The sequence below is a fragment of the Callithrix jacchus genome, chromosome X (genome assembly GCF_049354715.1).
Source record: "Callithrix jacchus isolate 240 chromosome X, calJac240_pri, whole genome shotgun sequence".
Taxonomy (NCBI): domain Eukaryota; kingdom Metazoa; phylum Chordata; class Mammalia; order Primates; family Cebidae; genus Callithrix; species Callithrix jacchus.
Genome location: NC_133524.1, coordinates 49568373 through 49577563, shown reverse-complemented (window position 1 = coordinate 49577563; position 9191 = coordinate 49568373). Strand labels below are relative to the sequence as shown.

General features: G+C 46.1%; 1 pseudogene; it reads right to left on the bottom strand.

Moving 5' to 3' along the window:
• Positions 1-6592: 6592 nt before the first annotated feature.
• Positions 6593-7379, bottom strand: LOC100404638 (V-type proton ATPase subunit E 1 pseudogene; annotated as a pseudogene).
• Positions 7380-9191: the final 1812 nt, after the last annotated feature.

Below are 9191 nucleotides of genomic sequence, written 5' to 3'. Positions count from 1 at the left end.
CTGATGAATACAATCGAACTGTTCTGAAGATATGCAAGCCTGTAAATGGGTGAGGGCTCTGGATTGAAAAATGCCGCTCCTCAGCAGAGGGGGAAAGAAGACTTTCTTGCAAATCCACTTTTGAAACAGATAAGGATGTCTATGAGGATATTTCCTGGCAGACAACAGAGGTATTCAAGATGGTGGAGAGGACAAAGACAAATATCTGAAAGGCAGAGGAACATGCAGCCAACTGAATTTTAGAATAGATGTTGAGATTTTGGGAGAATTTAAATGAGCACAAGTATCTTTTTGAAGGTTGGGAAAAAGGATTTTTCCCACAATTTCTCAACCAGAACAAGCATCAGGCCTGGTCCCTGCATTTCCCTGACCAGACCTCTGAGGGCTGGACCGAGGATTGGTCACTGTGACTCCCCCAGACCGTGACCACCATACTTGCTATCTTCTTTTTTTTTTTTTTTTTTTTGAGACAGAGTCTCACTCTGTCGCCCAGGCTGGAGTGCAGTGGCACTATCTTGGCTCACTGCAACCACCACCTCCTGGGTTCAGGTAATTATCCTGTCTCAGCCTCCCCAGTAGCTGGGATTACAGGCAGGTGCCACTGCCACCCAACTAATTTTTGTATTTTTAGTAGAGATGGGGTTTCACCATATTGGCCAGGATGGCCTCGAACTCCTGACCTCAAATGATCCACCCACCTCAGCCTCCCAAAGTGCTGGGATAACAGGTGTGAGCCACTGCACACGGCCTCGGTCTCCCACAGGTTTTTGGTTTTTATTTTTTGTTTTTTTGTTTGTTTGTTTTTGCTCTTGTTGCGCAGGCTGGAGTGCAATGGTACGATCTCAGCTCACCACAACCTCCACCTCCTGGGTTCAAGCAATTCTCCTGGCATAGCCTCCTGAGTAGCTAGCTGGGACTACAGGCATGTGCCACCACACCCGACTAGTTTTATACTTTTGGTAGAGACAGGGTTTCTCCATGTTGTTCAGGCTGATCTCAAACTCTCAGGTGATCCAACTGCCTCAGCCTCCAAAAAGCGCTGGGATTACAGGTGTGACCCACTGTGCCTGGCCTCCCAGAAGTTTTTTAAGGTTTTTCTGAAGTAATTTTAGATTTACAGAAGAGTTGCATCACCATTAGTGAGCTTCCATACCTGTCACCCACCTCCCCCTAACGTTAACATCCTACATAACCATGGCACATTTATCAGTGCTAAGAAAATAGCATTGGTAGAGTACTATTAACAACTTCAGACTTTATTTGGATTTCACCGGCTTTTCTGCTAATGTCTTTTCTGTTCTAGGATCCAAGTAAGGATGCCATACTAGTTATTCCTGTGAAACAAATGACCACAGTCTTAGCTGCTCCAACAACACACACAAATTATCTCTTGGGTTTTGTGAGTCAGGAATCCAGGCTGGGTTCAGCTGGGTCCTCAGCTTCAGCGTTTCTCACTATGGCACAATCAAGGAAGGAATTGGTCAGGATTGAGGACTTCTCTGAATGTGCGACCGGGGAAGGATCTACTATGTACTCCCATAGTTGTTAGCAGCATTCGGTTCTCTGCAGCCTGTCGGACAGAGGGCCCCAGTTCCTTGCTGGCTGTCAGCCAGAGGTGCCCACCATCCACACCATGTGTGCCTTCCCATGTGGTGGCTCACAGCATGGTAGTTTGCTTCATCCAAGCCAGTGAGAGAAAGAGTTGGCTAGCAAAATAGAGGTTACATCTCTTGTAATCTAATTATGGAAGTGATATCCCCTCAAGGTTGAGGCATTCTGTCGCCTGGAAACAAGTTACTGAAGGGGAGGGGATTCGAGAAGACCAAGAACATAGCAGGCAGGGAGCACTGGTTGGGGGCATCTCAGAAGGCACCAACCACAGATACTATGTTGCACTAAGTGGGCCTGTCTTCTTGTTTTTTGCTGACAGTTTCTCAGTCTCTCCACTGAGAAGTCTTATAAATCGTGCTATTCCAGAAACAATGAGCACATCTAGCCGCCAGATCTTTCTAAATGCTTTTCTCCAATGAAAGGAACCAGGGCTCCTGGGAAAATGGCTGATTTTCAGGCTGTGGCAGAGAGAAATACAAGATGAGCCTGGAGCATCCTGTACTGACAGAAAGTAAGGAAGTGCCTAAAAGCAATGATGGTGGTCGCAGTGGCTCATGCCTGTAATCCCAGCACTTTGGGAGGCCGAGGTGGGTGGATCACCTGGGGTCAGGAGTTTGAGACCAGCCTGGTCAAAATGGTGAAACCCCGTCTCTACTAAAAATACAAAACATTAAGGCCGAGCATAGTGGCTCATGCCTGTAATCCCAACACTTTGGGAGGCCGAGGCAGGTGGATCACGAGATCAGGCGTTTGAGACGAGCCTGCCCAACATGGTGAAACCCCATCTCTACTAAAAATACAAAAATTACCCGGGCATGGTGGCGGGTGCCTGTAATCTCAGCTACTCAGGAGGCTGAGCCAGGAGAATCACTTGAACCCTGGAGGTGGAGGTTGCAGTGAGCCAAGACCGCACCATTGCACTCCAGCCTGGGTGACAAAGCAAGACTCTGTCTCAAAAAAAAAAAAAAAATAACCAGGTGTGTGTGTGGGCAGGCACGTCTGCCAGGAGGCTCTTGGCCAGCAAGAGGGTCCCAACCTGGAAACGGGGGTGCACGGAAGAGAAGAAGAAAGAACAGACGGGGTCTGGAAGGTTGAGAAGTCAGGTGCTTCACCAACGGCTTTATTGAACTCAGGGTCTGATTATATACATTACAAGTAAAAGTGTTTACATCATGGGATCAGTGTTTTGTGAGATAAAGGGGAACAGAAAGTTTTACAATACAATCACAAGTCACCATATTTTGGATAAATATGCTGGGAACAGGGAGATACGTAATCAGGTTAAAGCGGGGGGTGCAATTATCAGTCACAAGAGTCCGGGTGCAATATCTAAGTTTAGAAGTTTAAAAGAAACTATTTATCTAGGGCAGGAGTTTCACAAGAAAATCACAGGCTACACTATAAATCATTAAGTCACAAGCAGTATTGTAAATACCACATCAAGGGTCCAGGTGCAGGAAAGACATAAACAAAGCAATTTTTACTATCAGCTTGCTTTGAAGATTTAAATCATAACTTTAAGAAGAAACTACAATGAATAGAGAAACAAAAGTGGACACCGTGCCTCCCATCACCTCAGCACAATAGAGTAATAACTCATGTTATTTTTTGTATATCACATAAGCCTTCTTGCAGTTCTTCTTCCCCATAGCTCGACTACCTCCAACAGGGGGCCCGTGTCCGGGATCAAGCTCAACCATATGGTGTGACCCACTACTTGGGGGTCTCACATGGGAGCGTTCCCACAGGTGTGGAGGCTGACACCTGTAATCCCAGCTACTTAAGAGGCTGAGGCAGGAGGATTGCTTGAATCAGGGAGGCCAAGGTTGCAATGAGCCAGGATCGCACCATTGCACTCCAGCCTGGGCAACAAGAGCAAAACTCTGTTTCAAAAAAAAGAGAGAGAGAGAGAGAGAGATGGCAGCATGTCATAAAATACAGAAGCCAACCTGAAAGAGCTCCCAGCCAGGTGCGGTGGCTCATGCCTGTAATGCCAGCACTTTGGGAGGCCAAGGGGCGGATCATGAGGTCAAGAGATCAAGACCATCCTGGCCAACATGGTGAAACACCATCTCTACTAAAAATACAAAATTTAACTGGGCATGGTGGTGCATGCCAGTAGTCCCAGCTGGTCAGGGGGCTGAGGCAAGAGAATCGCTTGAACCTGGGAGGCAGGGGTTGCAGGAAGCCAAGATCTCACTGCACTCCAGCCTGGCGACAGAGTGACTCTCTTAAAAAAAGAGCTCCCCCCAGTGGCCAAAGCTGGAACAACTTGAGCAAGAATAACAAAAAGGATATTATAGTCCAAACAATGAACATCCATGATTCCATATTTATTTATATAAGTGATATGATTGAATAAAGTCTCAGCTACTTGGGAGGCTGAGGTAGGAGGATGACTTGAGTCCAGTAGTTTGAGGCTGTAATGCACCATGATCACTCCTATGAATAGCCCTTGCACTCTAGCCTGAATGACACAGTGAGACGCTATCACTAATAAATACATGAATGCAGCCGGGTGCGGTGGCTTGCCTATAATCCCAGCACTTTGGGAGGCCGAGGTGGGCGGATCACCTGAGGTCAAGAGTTAGAGACCAGCCTCACCTACATGATGAAACCCCGTCTCTACTAAAAATACAAATTTAGCTGGGTGTGATGTCACATGCCTGTAATCCAAGCTACTCAGGAGCCTGAGGTGATCGAGCCATTGCACTCCAGCCTGAGCAACAAGAGCAAAATTCCATCTTAAAAAAAAAAAAAAAAAAAAAGTCCGGGTGAGTTGGCTCACGCCTGTAATCCAAGCACTTTGGAGGCCAAGGTGGGCGGATCACCTGAGGTCGGGAGTTCAAGACCAGCCTGACCAAAATGGTGAAACCCCATCTTTTAAAAAATAAAAATAAATAAATTTTTAAAAAAAAGAAGGAATGGCTGAGGTGGGAGGATTGCTTGAGCTCTGGAGTTCAAGACCACCCTAAGCAATATAGTGAAACCCCGTCTCAAAAAATATTATTGGGCCGGGTGTGGTGGCTCACGCCTGTAATCCCAGCACTTTGGGAGGCCGAGGTGGGTGGATTACCTGAGGTCAGGAGTTTGAGACCAGTCTGAACAACATGGTGAGACCCCGTTTCAAAAAAAATAAAATAATAAAAATTAAAAAAATACTATCATAGGCCGGGCGAGGTGGCTCACGCCTGTAATCCCAGCACTTCAGGAGGCCGAGGCGGGCGGATTACTAGGTCAAGAGATCAAGACCATCCTGGCCAACATAGTGAAACCTTGTCTCTACTAAAAAAAAGAAAATACAAAAATTAGCTGGGCGTGGTGGTGCGCACCTGTAGTCCCAGCTACTCGGGAAGCTGAGGCAGGAGAATCGCTTGAACCCAGGAGTCAGAGGTTGCAGTGAGCCGATATTGCACAACTGCACTCCAGCCAGGGCGAAAAGAGCAAGCCTCCATCTAAAAAAAAAAAAGTTTTTATAATTTTTTAAAATTTATATAATCCCTCTCGAATAGGTGGAATTACAAACACACGCCAACACGCCCGGCTAATTTTTGTACTTTTAGTAGAGATGGAGTTTCATCATATTGGCCAGGCTCGTCTTGAACTCCTGACCTCAAGTGATCCACCCACCTCAGCCTCCCAAAGTGCTGGGATTATATATGTGAGCCACCATACCCAGCCACAAAATATATTATTTTTTATTTTTATTTTTTAAGAAATAACTATCATAGGCCAGGCATGGTGGCTCACGCCTATAATCCAAGCACTTTGGAGGCCGAGGCAGGCAGATCATCTGAGGTCAGGAGTTCAAGACCAGCCTGACCAACATGGTGAAACCCCGTATTAAAAAAAAAAAAGAAATAACGATCTGATTTTTTATTGCACTTTAGGTTCTGGGGTACAGAATGTGCAGAACATGCAGGATTATTGCATAGGCACATACATGGCAATATGGTTTGCTGCCTTCATCCCTCCGTTACCTATATCCGGCATTTCTCCCCATGTTATCCCTCCCTAACCTCCCTACTCCCCGCTGTCCCTCCCCTATTCACCCCCAACAGACCCCAGTGTATGATGCTCCCCTGCCCCATGTCTATGTGTTCTCATTGTTCAGTACCTGCCTATGAGTGATAGCATGTGGTGTTTGATTTTCTGTTCTTGTGTCAGTTTGCTGAGAATGATGGTTTCCAGATTTGTTCATGTCCCTACAAAGGACACAAACTCATTGTTTTTTATGGCTGCATAATATTCCATGGTGTATATGTGCCACATTTTCCTTGTCCACTCTATCATGGATGGGCATTTAGGTTGGTTCCAGGTCTTTGCTATTGTAAATAGTGCAATGCCAGAATGAACATACGTGTGCATGTGTCTTTATAATAGAACAATTTATGGCCAGGCGCGGTGGCTCACGCCTATAATCCCAGCACTTTGGGAGGCCGAGGTGGGTGGATCACGAGGTCAAGAGATCGAGATCATACTGGTTAACAAGGTGAAACCCCGTCTCTACTAAAAATACAAAACTTAGCTGGGCATGGTGGCGCGCACCTGTAGTCCCAGCTACTCGGGAGGCTGAGGCAGGAGAATTGCTTGAACCCAGAAGGCGAAGGTTGCAGTGAGCCGAGATCGTGCTATTGCACTCCAGTCTGGGTAACAACAGCGAAACTCTGTCTCAAAAAAAAAAAAGAATAAAAGTTGAATATTAAAATATATTTTGTTAACTGAAAAGCAGGTGGGGAAGGGAGAAATAGGCTCAAAAACTAGAAAGAATAAATAGAAAACATGTAAGAGTATGATAGAGCTTAATCTGACTATATCAATAATTCCATAAAATTTAAATGGGTTAAAAGATGTAATTAACAGGCAAGAATTTTTCTTTTTTTTTCATATTACATGAAGCTTTCCACCATTGTGAACAATTAGGCAAGGCATTAGTGACAGAGGGGCATCACTGATAAATACAGAGCAACATTGGGACAGTAAAGAGGAAGCTACAGAGACATCATGTTTCTTCAAATATCAGAAGCTTCCACGTCACAGCAGGAGAGCCAAGGATGAGCTCCACCTCCCGGAGGCTTAGTCCAAAAACATCCTGTTGGCATTCACACCAAACAAGGCTCCTCGGACTTCTGGCATCATCTGCTGGGCTATGAGGTCCTGCGGCTTTCCAGGGTGTTGGAAACCTTTATTTTATGATCCCCATTATAGATCTCAACTCCACCAGCTACGTCCTCAGGCAGGTAGGACTCCTGGTCAATTTGGACATCAACATCGTTTTTGGTGGTAATTTTGTACATTGGGATTGCCTTTTGCACCGCAGCCTTTACCAGAGGGAAATCTTGTTTCCTGCATTGAACAATCATTCGGGGCTCCAGCAACTGGTACAAACCCTGGAGAACCAGTCCATTCAGCAGCACTTGGTACCTGGTTGTATCTTTTACCACCTTGCTCAGCCTCTGTTTTACTTCATTTAGTAGTTCTGTGATAAGGCCATCTCTTGCTCTGAGGACTTTGAGCCTTGCTTGATTAATCAAATTGGACATTTGAATTTTCTTCTGCTGCTCAATCTGTTTCTCTTTCTTCTCACAATACTCCATAATCTTTAGCCTTTGGGTTTGCACAAGCCGACCTTTCTCTATGTTGAACTCTTCCTCTGCCTTTGCATCTGTTTCTTCTGCTTTCTCATTGGCTTCTTGTTCAAATGAAAGCCATCATATGCTTAATCTGCTTTTGCACGTCAGCATTGCTGAGAGCCATGGTGAGAGCAACGTTAGGCCAGTGAGCAGCAGGTTCGAGTTTAGGTTTGAAGGGCGAGGTGGGTGGAATGGCAGAGACAGCCCTTGAATTTTTCTTTATATATAGACAGATGAGTTCTTGCTATGTTGCCTAGGCTGGTCTCAAACTTCTGGGCTCAAGTGATCCGCACACGTCAGCCTCCCAAAGTGCTGAGATTACAGGCATGAGCCACCACACCCAGCTGAAAGGCAAAGTTTTGTTTTGTTTTGTTTTTGAGACAGAGTCTCACTCTGTCACCAGGTGCCAGGCTAAAGTGCAGTGGCGTAATCTCGGCTCACTGCAAACTCTGCCTCCCAGGTTCAAGCAATTCTGCCTCAGCCTCCCGAGTAACTGGGACTACAGGTGTGCACCACCACACCCAGCTAATTGCTGTATTTCAGTAGAGACGGGGTTTCACCACGTTGGCCAGGATGGTCTCGATCTCTTGACCTCGTGATCTGCTCACCTCGGCTTCCCAAAGTGCTGGGATTACAGGCATGAGCCACCTTGCCTGGCCTGATTTTTTTTTTTTTTTGAGACATAGTCTCACTCTGTCCACCAGGGCCAGGCTGGAGTGCAGTGACATGACCTTAGCTCACTGCAAGCTCCATCTCCCAGGCTCAAGCAATTCTCCTGCCTCAGCCTCCCAAGTAGCTGAGATTACAGGTGTGTGCAACCACGCCCAGCTAATTTTTTTTATTTTTAGTAGAGACAGGGTTTCACCACGTTGGCCAGACTGGTCTTGAACTCCTGACCTCAGGCAATCCACCTGCCTTGGCCTCCCAAAATGTTGGGATTACAAGTGTGAGCCATGGTGCCTGAACCCTGATTTATTTCTTGCATGAGATCCAGGAACCCTCTCTTGGGGTCTGGATCCCGACCCCTTTCCTGTAACATCTTTCTGGTGACCACAGAAGGGACTATAATGAGGAAACCCCTGACCCAAAGGCTGCTTTTGAGTAAGTGGTGGGGTCCTGTAACATATTTCTGGTGAATGGAGGGAGGATACTTCCATGACCCAAAGGACCCAAAGGAAATAGACTGCAGCACTAATTGGACAACTTTGGGCTAACCCTGCTTATTGCTGTGAACCAACCAGTGAACTCTGCTGCTCAGAAGAAACAAGAGTGTTGGGTAATGTAAAAATCTGGATCAGTATTCTAATTCTGGACACATTGCAATCAGCTAGCGGCTTCATATCAGCTTGGTTCCAACAGTTGCCCAGTTCATGGAAAGCCTTCCTGTTTATTTTACTTGGGATAATTTTGCTTTACTCTTGTGGAATACATTGCTGCTGTACTCCTGTATAAGAATGAGAATAAGCAGATAACACCTTTTGTCAAAACTCGAGTTATGAATGGCCTTTGCCATACTGGGGCTGTCTGACTGAGTTCCTCTCTATCCCAAATAGGAGAGGCCCTGATATTTAGGCAGGGATATCATTGCCCCTGTTCAGCCTGCAGAAGTTACAGAAGATGGATCATCATCCCTCTGCAATCCTTAGGATTAAGGGTTCTCTTTTATTTGATTTGATTTATTTTTGAGATGGAGTCTCAATATGTTGGCCTGGCTGGAATACAGTGGCATGATCTCGGCCCACTACAACCTCTGCCTCCTGGGTTCAAGCGATTCTCGTGCCTCAGCCTCCCGAGTAGCTGGGATTAGAGGAGCCCACTACCACACCTGCGTAATTTTTGTATTTTTAGAAGAGAGGGCATTTTGCCATTTTGGCCAGGCTGGTCTTGAACTGATCTCAGGTGATCTGCCTGCCTTGGTCCCCAAAAGTGCTGGTATTATAGGCATGA